This window comes from Vitis vinifera, chromosome 7 (genome assembly GCF_030704535.1).
Source record: "Vitis vinifera cultivar Pinot Noir 40024 chromosome 7, ASM3070453v1".
Classification (NCBI taxonomy): domain Eukaryota; kingdom Viridiplantae; phylum Streptophyta; class Magnoliopsida; order Vitales; family Vitaceae; genus Vitis; species Vitis vinifera.
Genome location: NC_081811.1, coordinates 21,205,559 through 21,217,812, shown reverse-complemented (window position 1 = coordinate 21,217,812; position 12,254 = coordinate 21,205,559). Strand labels below are relative to the sequence as shown.

The 12,254-nt window shown below is 37.2% G+C and overlaps 2 pseudogenes; both read right to left on the bottom strand.

Annotated features, from left to right (window-relative positions):
- Positions 1–1,758: 1,758 nt before the first annotated feature.
- LOC132254080 (peroxiredoxin-2-like) lies at positions 1,759–3,474 on the bottom strand (annotated as a pseudogene).
- Positions 3,475–9,981: 6,507 nt separating this feature from the next.
- LOC100259483 (probable cinnamyl alcohol dehydrogenase 1) lies at positions 9,982–12,254 on the bottom strand (annotated as a pseudogene).

The following is a 12,254-nucleotide window of genomic DNA, read 5'->3' as shown; positions in this document are numbered from 1 at the left end:
CCCTCTAATGATCCCCAGCGGAGTCGCCATTTTGTGGACCCCGCATTTCGATCGCTCGAATGCGTTTCCCACTCGAATGGCGAAACTCGATTTTTATTTTGAAAAATTGATTTTTATTGATTATTTGAAAATGACTTGGAGTCGCCACTTATTTTTGTTTTATTTTTAAAAGGGTAAACAAAATAAGAAAGAAAAACCCTAAGTGTGACTCCTTATTTGGAAAAGGTGATCTACGAAAAACCGGATCGGGTTCGGGGGTCAGGTTACTTATCGGGAAGGTACGGTAAAGACCGTAGCACCCCTCTAAGTCCCTAAAGTCGGGTCTCTACTAATAAAATGAAGCTGACATGGCAACCAATGAGAAAATCAATGAATACTCAAATCGATCATGCACGTATGAGAATTAAAATAAGCGTAGAGAGTGACTATGATGTGAGAAGCTACGTACCTGGATGGCAAATCGATATGCGCTATCAAAAGGGGGTTAGTGAACCAATATAGTATGAATATACGCGCATCACAAAGCAGAACAAATCAATCTTGCATGACAATCAGATCAATCAATCAATCATGAATCACATATGTAGGGCCCCCACCAAAGCCCGTTTATTTTTGCATGAATTAATTCCATAAATTCCATTATTCGGAATTACAGAATTTAATTCTTGCCTATTTTTAAAACATTTTAAAAGATCATGAAGGATTTGAAAATTGCTTGCCGAATAGAAAGTGGAAGCAAATTTTATTAAAAAGAGATTTTGAGTGATCCTAAAAATTCTAAAGATGAAAAATTAAAGAGTAGAATTCTTTTGAAATAAAATAAAATAAATAAATAAATAAAAGTAAAGAAAAAGAAATGAGAATTAGAGAAGGATATTTACAAAAAGGGGATTTGAGAAATCATTTTCAAAATCAAAGGTGATGGAACAGTAGGTGGCATGTGGCCCAGAGGTGACCATGCATGCCATGCAAGAGTGGGTCCCACGGTCTTATTTTACCTTACTCACCTTTTGACGCATCCAGTCCACATCGGGGATGCCAAGACCACGAACAGCAACATCAATACATAACAAGATGCCTTTCTCGACTTTACAGAAATCAAAGAAAGTGGAGGTCCGCTTCTGCTGCTTTTGCTTCCCATGAATATCAAGGCAATCTACCTGAATGTATCTGAGAAGTTCTGAATGTTACTTCACCGAGTTACATGAAGAGAAGAAAACCATCACTTTCTTTGTCAGATTCTTCTTCAAGAAAGAATACAGAAGAACGGATTCCTTGGCACTTGGCACAACACAATACCCTCGCTGCAGCCCTTTATTAGTGACCTTTGTCCTCCCATCATCCACATCAATATAGACAGGAGTTGTCTGGAATGATAAGCGTGCAAGATCTTCAACCTTCTTAGTTGATGGCTGAGAGAAGAGCATGTTTGCCTCTCCTTTGATAGACTTAGCAATTTGCTTCATTTCTTCCTCGAAGTTCGCTTCCAATATCTTAAAGTGACATGGCCACCATGCAAGGCCTCCACCAATGAGGTTTGATTGGGTGTTCCCTCAAGACCTCCCATGCAGCCGACTGTGGAGATCACATCCATCTTTGGTTTAAATTCTCCCTCAACAAGGGGACAGAGAGTACCATCAGCATTGTGCCATTGTGCTAGAATCCCACGTTCATTCTTAGGCTTTACACGCCAACAACCATCAGACTTCACTTGTATCTCAGTTACATCTTCCCCACAAGACTGCATCGAGGATGTCATGCGATTGAAAATACGGACCAATGATAACATTCTCTAGAGAATATTTCTTGATACAAATGGGATATTGCCACTTCCTAGAACATTGGTTCATTTCCACAAAAATTTCAAGATCAGAACGGCCCATGTGAGCACAAGGTTTGAATCTTCCAGCAACCTTCATTCTTGAACCACTCATAGGACATCGTAGATTGACAGTAAAGAAATCTGCAACTACTTCCAGGTCACTGTCACTATCAGCATTATCAATTACACCTGGCATTGTGACACGGCGGGTCCAAGTGCACCACATTCCGGGCGGTGTTTCTGGAAGCTTGTTGAAGCAGAGGGACGTTGTCGGCAAAGGAGATCTTGACCCGGCACAGCAGCGGAGCACTGGAAGTGGGATCCAAGAAAAAGATCGCGGCCATCAGACGGTGGAGAGGGAAAGTGGAAGAGCTTCAATGGTTGCTTGACGTTCTGGCGATGGCGGAGGCATTTCGCCGCCGGCGGCAAGCCGCCGGCGTCATTCAAGGACGGCTTTGCTTGCTCTTTCTAGGAGACAAATTAAGTGTGTCTCTTAAACTGTTGGTGGCTGCACCGGCATCAAACTCTTATGAATGCAGTGGCTTGCTAAATCTGATTGTTTGTAACCTTCACCTTAAGGTCATCCACCAAGAGGGCAAACCTCTTGGACTGAGTGCCAAGGCCTTTCTCTGAAAGATCAAGCTCCAGGCCAAGCGCATGCATGTATGTTGCTGAGCCATCAGCCCGGAACTTCACATCCTTGTCATCAGGGTAAGCTCTTTGCCCATGCCTTCATCACCAAGGGGTCATTAACGCTAACGAGCAGAATTTCATCAATGTCTTTTTATTTCATCTCTCCTTCCTTCTCAATGAAGCTTGGCACGTGCTTCAAGCTGCAAGTGGGAGTGAAAGCACCGGGAACACCGAAAATGATGACCTTCCTGTCGGTAGCCAGGGGGTACACTGAAGCCTACTGGAGCTGATCTTGCTCATCGAAATAAGTCAGAATCCCTTCCGGAATAACGTCGCCAACTGCAATCGGAGCCATGGTCGCCACCGGAGATTTTGATATCACAAGCTCACTGATGAAGATTGTAGCGTGATCCAACGGTTTCTGTAAAGTCTTCACCAATTATGATTCCAATACCATTAACAACAACATGATCAATAGCCAAAGATTGAACCAAAGTTAATTCTCGGATATCTAAATGAACGAGGCGCCCAGTGAAAACTGCAATCTTAATTTAAACCCTTATGGCAGCAAGAGAAAATATGTCTGCATCTCGTCCCATATCCGACTTTCTTCAATTCCTCCAGTCTCCTTGAATAGCCCACAGTTAACAAAATCTCTAATAGACCACATTAGAAGGGAGAAGACAACGGCATGCCATGAACATGACATCTCTAACATCCCGATGCATTCTTAGGTAGAGGATTCCAAGGACGATTGGAGACATCTCTCCAGAATAATGAGAACCAAATATGTGGCCAAGAAAAGTATCAACACCACCACTGCCTCAGGGTCCATAAAGAAGCCATGATTGGCATGCATGACCAAGAGTAACTAAAGAAGCCAGGGATAAAAGAAAGTGTAGCTGGAATCTGGGTGCCACCATTCCAACTGTCAAGCAGACAAGTGTTTCGTAATGCTGCCATCTAGGAAGAAAACTCTTTGGACACCTCTTTTACAAACAAATGAGGCAGTAGCTAATCCTGAAGGCTGACCATTTAATCAACTGAGTCTTTGACCTCCCATAGCAAAACCCTACTCACCAAACCATAGTCCATTCTCACTATAATAACCACCTTCAAAACTAACACTGATAGGACTTGGAGTTGTTGAAACATAGAAATGCTCTTCTGGCCAACTTAACATAGCTTCACGAGAGACCTTCCCAGACCATTTCCCAAGGATTTCTCGCGGAGCTTATACAGAAGTCTGACCCGCCTGCTCTTTGATAACAGCTTCAGCCTGAGGACATGTATCCTTATTGGAGCTCATGACCAGATCCGAGTCTTTTCCTCACATCCCATGCATTTAGATAAGAGCCACAAGAAGGAAGAAACCATGGAAACAGAGCATAAAAGAAAACAAAATAAAGATGTCATCAAATGAGGCTCCACTTCATGAGTTATCGGTGAACCTTCTTCTTAGGTGAGAAAAATAGCACTAAATGCAAATATTGGAAGGATTCTTGGGTATTTCATAACAGAGACATGGCACACCAAGATTAACATAAACAAGCATGAATTCAGGATGATATCTCAACAAGTAATAAGTGGCCTTCATTATCCACCCCAAGCAAACCAACAATCACTCAAACATCAATAGGAAACGTAGAGGAGTAATAAGAATCCAAATCAAACAATAAGTCAGTTTGGGTATTTCATAATAGAGACATGGCACACCAAGATTAACATAAACAAGCATGAATTCAGGATGATATCTCAACAAGTAATAAGTGGCCTTCATTATCCACCCCAAGCAAACCAACAATCACTCAAACATCAATAGGAAACGTAGAGGAGTAATAAGAATCCAAATCAAACAATAAGTCAGTTGCATTCATACCTGAGAGAACCTTTTCCAGTAAGGCTCTGTTCAGCTGTAAACGCCTTAAGTCCTCCTCCAATGCCGACTAAAACCGGCAAGCTTGCCACTCTGCTCTCTCACCAGCAGCCTCCAAAAGGCAAACCACCTCTGTCCGAATCCCTCCAAAGTCCTCCTTCCCCGCAGCTGAATAAACTCCTCTGTAAGTCCTTCCCAAACCAAAGAGCCTGCTACCTTCCTCAGCTGAAAGGATATTCTCTCATTTCTCTCAAAAATCCATATCTTCTCTCACCCTCCCCAGAATAACCTCCTCTAGCTCTCCAGAAACTCACCTCTCTGCTCCAACCTCAAACCTCCCTGTTCTCTCTCTCTCGTTCTCCTCTCAAAAGCACCATCTCTCTTGGAAAAACTTCCTGGAACCCCTTCAAAATATCTTCTCTCAAAAACTGGAAAGGAAGCTCCCTTCCCTCTCATCAATGGAAAATCCCCCTATCTCACAGAAACGTACCTCCCCTCAGAAAACCAGTCTCCTTCTCTCAGGTATCTCTAAAAAAAATCCCCCTCTCTCATACGCTCCTCCTGCTGAAAAGGCACCTCCCTCTCCTCCCGCTTTTTCTCCCAAGTAACCCAACAAAAACTCCTCTCCCCCAGATCTCTGCAGTCTTCCCCTCTAAAGATCTCTGCCCACTTTCCTCTAACGGCTGAGCCTCTGTCTCCCACTACTCTGTACCACTACCTTGCTAATAACAGAAGACGCTCCTCAATACAACGGCCTGCAGATCCTCATGCCACCTGTCAACCTTCCATTGGCATCCTAAAAGCATCATCTGATTCTGCACCAGCCTCTCAAGAGAAGACACGTGGTGAAGCAAGGCTCTTCCACGTGGCAAAATGAGCAGCTGCCCGAATGGCCCCAAATGGGGGGTCTACACATTGTTTTTTTTTCACCATTTAACTTTGCATATCAACATAATTACCATAGTGCATGGTCCTATTTGGCTTTGTTGGTTGAGGTTAGACACCTTCATCACATGATTGATAAGCATATTCAAGAGTATAGTAGTTTTTCATGGCATTCTGCATTTCATGTTTGTTTCCAACTCATACTAGGGCATATTCCCTTCAATGAGTTTATTAGATCATCAACAAACTTCATTATTTTCAACCCAGTTGTTGATTCTTTTGAGTTGTCATACTAAGCCATACCTTCTTTCCATTGAGTTTGTTTTAGGAGATTTCAATGATTACAACTGTGTCCATAGTTTTACTTTTTAGGAGATTTCAGTCATTGTAACTACATTCCTCAATTTTTAGGAGGTTTCGGTCATCATGACCACATCCCTTAGTTTTTAAGGGATTTCGGTTATCGTAACTATGTCCCTTAATTTTTAGGAGATTTCGATCATCATGACTGCGTCCCTTAGTTTTCAAGAGATTTTAGTCATCAAGATCGTGTTTCTCGATTTTTAGGAGATTTTGATCATTATGATAGTGTCCCTAGTTTTACATTTGAGGAGATTTTGATTATTGCAACCTTGTCCCTAGTTTTTTTTATTTTTTTTTTATTTTATGTTTTAGAATATTTTCATCATTATGAGTGTGTCCTTCGGTTTCTTAGGGGATTTTGATCATCATGACCACATCCCTAGTTTTTACCTTTTAAGAGATTTTGGTTATCATGACCACATACCTAGTTTTACTTTTCAAGATATTTCGATCATCACGACAACATCCCTTAATTTTTAGGAGATTTTGGTTATTGCGACCACAACCCTTGTTTTTATATTTTAGGAGATTTTGGTCATCGCAACCATGTCCTTAGTTTTTTATGTTTTAGGATATTTCAATTATCATGACCACGTTCCTTAGTTTTTAGGAGATTTCAATTATAGTGACTGTATTCTTAGTTTTTACATTTTAAGAGATTTCGGTTATCGTAACCACATTCCTAGTTTTTACCTTTTACAAGATTTCAATCATCACTCCCTAGTTTTACTTTTCAAGAGATTTTGATCATCGCGACTATGTCCTTAATTTTTACATTTTAGGAGATTTCAATCATCATGTCTGCATCCTAAATATTTTTTACTTTTTAGGAGATTTCGGTTATCACAACTACATCCTTAGTTTACTTTTTAGAACATTTTGGTCATCACAACCCATCTTTAGTTTTTACATTTTAGGAGATGTCAATCATTGTGACCATATTCCTAGCTTTTCATGTTTTGGGAAATTTCAATCATCATGAGCATGTTCCTAATTTTTTAGGAGATTTCAATCATCACGACCGCAACCTAAGTTTTCTTATTATCCATTGATTTCGATTTTCATAACCACATCTTAGGTTTTCTTTATTATCCTTTGATTTCGATCATCATGACCGCATCTTAAGTTTTCTTTATTATCTTTTGATTTTAGTTATTGCGGTTGTGTCTTAGGTTTTTCTTTATTATCCTTTGATTTCAATCATCAAGACTACGCCCTGGGTTTCATTTATTATCCTTTGATTTTGGTTGTCGCCACCACATCATAGGTTTCCTATATTATCCTTTGATTTCAACCATTGTGATTGTGTTCTAGTTCTTTCTTTATTATCCTTTGATTTTGGTCATCATGATTGTGCCTAAGTTTCATTTATTATGCATTGATTTTAATTATCACAACTACGTCCTAGGTTTCCTTTATTATCTTTTGATTTTGGCCATTATGACAACGTCTTAGGTTTCTATATTATTCTCTGATTTCGGTCATCATGATTGTGTCCTAAATTTTCTTTATCATCCTTTGATTCAATTCATTACAACCGCATCCTATGTTTTCTTTCTTATCTTGACTCATGCCTTTAGTTTAAAGTATGTTCGCTTCGAGTCGCATTTTTAATATCAAGTTTGTTTGTACTTTAGGTTGCACCTTTGCAATATTAAAGTTTGTTCAGCTTCAAGTCGTGCCTTTACTATTGGGTTTGCTTGGCTTCAAGTCACGCCTTAAGTAATGAGTTTGTTTGGATTCAGGCCACACCTTTACATTATTAGAGTTTGACGATTTCGAGTCATGCCTTTAGTTTCGAGTTTGTTTGGCTTCTAGTCGTGCCTTTGGTTTCATGCTTTCAATTGTTAATTTTCTCCCATTCCTTTTCCCCTTCTCTTGTTCACCCATTCATTATTTTGATAACATAGCCTTTATAAACTTTGTAAACATTGCTCCCAAATTTTCCTTAGCAGAGTCTTCTCGAAGTTTCATTTAGATATTTCATCTTCCTATTTGACGACCCTTGAGCACACATGTTACGATTTGAGCAAGTCCACATTGTACTAGGACAATTTTTTGTTGTCTTTCTTATTCTTCGATATAGTTCACCTTATTTCACTCATCGTTCATGCTTTCGTCTCATTTTAGCATACACATTCCTTATATTTGTGCAACCTATCAAAGAGAAACATATTTGTAAACCTCAAAATTTGTCTTAAGATCTTTTTATCCAAAGTTTCAGGCCTAATTTTTATTCAAAAATTTTTTAAAGTCCATTGCATTAGAAATATTTTTATCCTTTCTTGGCCCATAGACTTTTTTATATTTTTTTTTATTTTACATTATTTATTTTCTAGGAAAAATGATAGGATAGGAAAGACAAAAAACCAAATTTTTTTCGAGAGTAACATCAACATTTTTGAGAGAAAATTAGAATTTTTTTAAATGAAAATTTTGAATTTTTGAGAGAAAATCATAATTTTTTTAAAATGGAAATCAAAATTTTTGAGAGAAACAATTTTTTTTTTAAATAGAAAATTATATATATATATATATATATATATATATATATATTTTGCTAGAATCTTCGATTTTGAAAGATAATACAAGTTTTTAAACAAAGAGATTTTGTTTGGAAAGAATGAGAGAGCAAAAAAATTTCGTAAGGAATAAGAGATCAAAAGAATTATTTGGAAAAAATGGGAGAGCATAATTTCATGTAACACTTAGTGTACCCAAATCTTATTCAGTGCAAATGGTATTAGTGTGAATGCTCAAATCCAATTAGTGCATAAAGGGAATTACAAACATAAATAAATAAATTTATTAATGGATCTAAAATTTGTTATGTCATATCATGCTTTCTAAAGCCTATCCTAACTCGCATGTAGTGTCGATGTTACTAAAGCTAATGAATAGTCATTAGCAATCCTATAACTAGAGGTATAAATAAGGTCGGTTCAATCAGTTTTTGGATAAAAAATGAACTAAACCGATATAGTCAGTTTTATATGTAATAAAAACTAAACTGACTAGATTTAAAGTGAAAAAACTGAACCCAACTAAGCCTTTTGAGGTTGGTTTGGTTTGGTTTTTGTGGATCGGTTTTGACCCAATTTATTAACTTTTTTTAGTCCTAAATTTAGTTGTAGATTTGTGTTTGTTTTGAGTCTAAATCTTATTAATTTAAGTTTATATTATGTCCTAAGCCTAATTTGCTTTTAAAATTAATTGAAACAAACTTGGATTTGATGTTAAAAATATATTAAATGCATTTAGAATTAATTTGACTATAATATAAAAACAATGAATAATTCTAATATAAAAAAATTTATCAAATATTGAACAATTATATATAAGTTTTAGGATATCAGTTTGATTCGATTTTTATCGGTTATGAGACAAGAAAATTGAAAATCGAACGAACAAGATCGGTTTTCAAAATTCTCAAATCGAACTGACCTTTTTTATTTTTGAAAACCAAACCAATATGATCGGTTTTGGTTGATTTAGATCGATTTATCGATTTTTTTTTTTTTTTTTGCTTACACCCCTACCTATAACATTCAAACTTATTATTTGAAGTCTACTTTACTACTTTGACAATATGTCATAAGGTATAATTGTGAATTGTATTGATGTGAATGTGAAGGGTAAAGATAATTATTACAAGTGAAAGAATTAGATAATATACTCGAGCAATTATTTGATCAAGTTTACGTAGTTGTAGAAGAAGGGATTAGATTTGAAATATAGTGAAGAATATTTTATTATAATGTGAGATTACTTATGTTGTGTGATATAAGTTTTTGGGATAAATTATATATAGCATTACAGGATTGAAGAGCAAGAATGAAAAATAATGAAGAGATGAGAATTTAAAGTCAAAGCAAATTCGAGTATACAATTCTAATTGTTTTGTTTCAAAGCAAAGATATCCATTGGCGGTTCGTCCTATCAGATATTCATGACCAAGAAGTGTTGAATTCTCTTTTGAAGAGGCCCTAAAAGGAGAAGGAATGCCAACAAAGGTCTATTATTAAACTCAGTACCCATTTTGGGAAAGTATTCAATGGGAGGAGAAAGGTGGGAGAGAGAAAGCATTTGTAAGGGCCCGCATGTTTGAAGTCTACTTCAACACTTCTTTGACGGTATGTTATAAGCAGCCGCCAGCCATGTCTTTTCTCCTTGACATGGTCCAGGGAGTACAACATATTTCATGTCGTGGTCCATTGAGAAAACATTAATTTTATTCGAAACACGACCTTCTCCTTAGCGAAATGAAGCATACAAACATTATTGTAGGTTGAGAAGCACAAGCACACATAACATTCAAGAGAAAAATGCACACAAAATCATCCAACCTAATCACTCATCACCGAAGGAGCTAGTGTGTCGATATGATTTATCAATTTGATCATCACTTGAGAGAGTTCTCAATGTCGACTACAAACCGGTACTTGACATCGCTCTTAATCAGCCTCTCCAAAGCTTCATTTGCATACTGGATTGGAACTACTTCAATGTTTGGATGTATCTTGTGGGCAGCACAAAAATCCAGCATTTCTTGTGTTTCTTTCATCCCGCCTGTTGCGCTTCCAGAAATGGTTTTCATACCTGTGCCATATTCACTTCAATTTGTTTAATTTTGTGAACCCAATTGCAGAAATTTTAGTATTGTACAAATGAAATTATGAAAGTCTACATATATTACCTACAAGAATGCTCAGAGGATTGAGCTTGACTTCATTGGGACAGCCCACCAGGACAAAGGTGCCAGCAGTCTTCAAGAGTGACAGGTATAGATCAAATGAATGATTCGGAGATACCGTGCCTATTATGAAGTCAAGTGACTTCACCATACCCTGCATTTCACAACAAAATTAATGACCTTAGTCATCAATATTTCACTAATACAAAACCCTAAGCTCTTTTAGGGAAGTGTTTTCAAAAATAATTTTAAAAAAATAGTTTTTAAAAGTTGTTCTTTCATATTTTTATAACAAATTTCTATCTAGAGAACCTCAAATATTCTTAACTTATTTTATATATTTTTTTTAAATTGGATTCAACGATATTTTTACTCATAAGTATTTTTAGTGAAACTGGTTTTTTTCTGGAAGGTTTTTGGAAAAATCACTTATCAATTGTTTATTCAAAAAATACTATTAGTGATTTTCCACATTATAGTGATATTTCAAAATTTTAAAAGTATTTCTTAAAATTTACCAAACATTTTTTTTAAACACTTTGTAAATTAAAAAGGGTTATTAAAATTAATGTCAAACAAACTTTAAATATATTTTTAAAATAATTTTTGTATATAGTATTTTATTCTTAATTGTTTTTCGTATTTGTAATGTTTTAAGAATAAAAAATTGTTTTTTGTTTTTTTAATTTGTTATCCAACATGTCTTTTTTTTTTTTTTTAATTGTGAAAAAACAAAAAATTGTTTTAAAAAACAGTTATCCAACAAGCCATAATCCTCCCCGTTGTAAGCTCTAGGGGCTTCCGAGCATGCACTCACAGTCATCTCTTGTTCGTCGGATGAAACAATAAACTTGTCAGCTCCAAGCAGATTTAGGGCTTCCTCTTTCTTGGAAATGCTTGTGCTGAAAACTATTACATTCAACCCGAAGGCCTTCCCAAACTTGACAGCCAGGTGACCAAGGCCACCTAGCCCAACCACACCTAGAGATTTCCCAGGTTGGTTCATCTTATGGCGCACCATGGGAGAGTAGACAGTGATCCCAGCACACAGTAAGGGTGCTGCTGAAGCTGATGGGAACTCATCTGGTATGCTCAAGCAGTACCTGTTGAATGTTCAAGCTTGCTTTGAAGTATAAATCATGAGGAAAAAGCCATGGAGAAGTGTTTGATATGATGATCAGTTAATACCTTCATGAACCACAATGAAACTAGAATATCCTCCCTTCGTGACTGAACCATCCACATCAACCCCATTGATCGTGTAGAGTGCTCCCTTCGAGCAAAAAACTTCAAGACGCTCGTTACAATACTCGCATTCCCTGCACGAGTCGAGATATGCTCCCACTCCCACTCTATCCCCGACTTTGAAGCCATGAACATGAGAACCAACCTCCTTCACAATTCCGACAATCTCATGTCTGATACACCACAAAGGAACAGTTAATTCATCGGTGCTACAGATAGTTGTTTGGGTTATGGATGTAAAGCCAGAGAAAGCAAGAGATAGGTACTCACCCGGGGACTACAGGATATATAGAATCTCCCAACTTGTTCCTGGTATACACTACATCAGCATGACAAACCCCACAGTGTGTAATCCTCAGTGAAACATCGTCCTCCCCAACATCCCTGTCCAAATATTTTTCGAAATTATGGAATTAACATTTATAAGTGAGCTAGTTTACATTTCTTCCCATACCTTCGAGTAAATGTGTAAGGGGATAGAACCCCGACGCGTCTCTGGTTGCCCATCCCAGGCAGTTACCCTTAGCCATGTCTGAACTCAATGTTTTTATATCTACATAAATAATTCACAGTGAAACATCAGAAGAATCATATTGTTGGTTTCGGCCATGGCAATGAAGTCAAGAAGAGAAGAGAAGCTGGCAAGCTTGAGACATATATGCAATTAAGTAAAAAGTCCAACCTGGTTGGAGTGATGAAGAGATGAAGAGATCAAGACAGACAGCCTCTTCAAACAT